The sequence below is a fragment of the Myotis lucifugus genome, unplaced genomic scaffold (genome assembly GCF_000147115.1).
Source record: "Myotis lucifugus unplaced genomic scaffold, Myoluc2.0 scaffold_256, whole genome shotgun sequence".
In the NCBI taxonomy this organism is placed as follows: domain Eukaryota; kingdom Metazoa; phylum Chordata; class Mammalia; order Chiroptera; family Vespertilionidae; genus Myotis; species Myotis lucifugus.
The window spans coordinates 1056766-1058445 of NW_005871304.1; positions in this window are offsets into that span (position 1 = coordinate 1056766).

The window sequence follows — 1680 nt, forward strand, 5'->3', positions numbered from 1 at the left end:
CACTGAGCCACACCCACCTGGGCTCCAATAGTCTCTCTCTTTTTTTTTTTTACATAACATTGGAACTTTTTATTTTCTAATTAAAATTCAAGTTGCTAAAAGTGGATACAGTAGACAGTTGGACAGCCAATTTGGCAGAAGCTTCATTTGAGAAAAAAAAGAAACAATTTCTTTACATGACTGCTTTGGATCTCTTCTCTCAGCCTTTCTCAGTGCATAAAGTGAAACTTTACCTCATCCAATAGCCTCTTTTCTTTTAAAAAAAATATATTTTATTGATTTTTTACAGAGAGGAAGGGAGAGGGAATGTGCCCGCAACCAAGGTACACGCCCTTGACTGGAATCGAACCTGGGACCCTTGAGTCCGCAGGCCGACGCTCTATCCACTGAGCCAAACCGGTTCTGGCCAATAGCCTCTTTTTAAAAAAATATATTTTTATTGATTTCCGAGAGGAAAGGAGAGGGAGGGAGGGAGGGAGAGAGAGAGAGAGAGAGAGAGAGAGAGAGAGAGAGAGAAACATCAATGATGAGAGAATCATTGATCGGCTGCCTCCTGCACGCTGCCCCCTGGGGATTAAAACTGCAACCTGGGCATGTGCCCCTGACCAGAATCAAACCCGGGACCTTTCAGTCTGCAGGCAGACACTCTATCCACTGAGCCAAACCAGCCAGGGCTCCAATAGCCTCTTAATAGCTCTCCTTGTCTTCATTCCTGCTTGCCAATATTTCATTCTGCATACAGCAGAGTGATCTTTTAAAACATAAACATGAACACATCACTCTTTACTTAAAACTCTCCCAATGGCTTAGAATAAAATCCAAAATCCTTACCATGACTCCTAAGGATACATATGATACAGCCCATCCACCTCTCCAATCTCATCTTTTATCACGCTCTCCTTCTGTTCTCTGTCTCCAGCTACCCTGACTTTCTTGCTGTTCCTGGAACACATTTAGCTTACTTCCACCTTAAGACTTTTGCACTTGCTGTTCCACGTGCCCAGAAATCTCCTTCTTGTAGCTCCAATGGTCAGCGCCTTCCAGTTCTTCAGAGCTCTCAGCTTCACTGTTACCTCCGGAGAGACCTTCCCTGATCATCTAAGAGGAAAGAGTCCCCACATCCAGCTATTATCTAACCTCAGTATCCTGTTCACTTTCTTCTTAGCGCCTCAAACTCTGTGTTTTTCCCTGTTTATTTTCCGCTTTCTTTCCCTACTGTTTCCCCGGTGTCCTTAGGCCTGGCACAGCGTGGTGTTCAGGAAATCAGTGAGTGAATGAAGAGCCACGAAAAGGAAAAGCTCCTGCAAGGCCCTTTGGTAGGTGGCGGGCATAAGGGAAGGAGCACAGCCAGGAGCACGTCTCAGCCGTGCGCGAGCCCGGCTCTGAGCTGTTACCCAAGCTGCAAACGGGGTTAAGAACCTACCCGGTTTGGTCCCAGCGGCGAATGCCCGCTCGGTAAAGGAAAAGAGCTTCCCGACAAGTAACGCTCCGTAGGCACAACTATGGCAGCGATTACTCTGCACATCCTGTTCTCTTACCGCGGGGCCCGTTCGGGGCTTCAGGGTCCTCTTCTCCACCGCGAGGCGACATCCCCGAGTCCTTCCCGCACGAGGTTTCCAGCGACTTCAATCTCCGCGGCGCGCGGGAGGGCAGCGGCGTCTCCCCGGCCCCGCCCCGCCC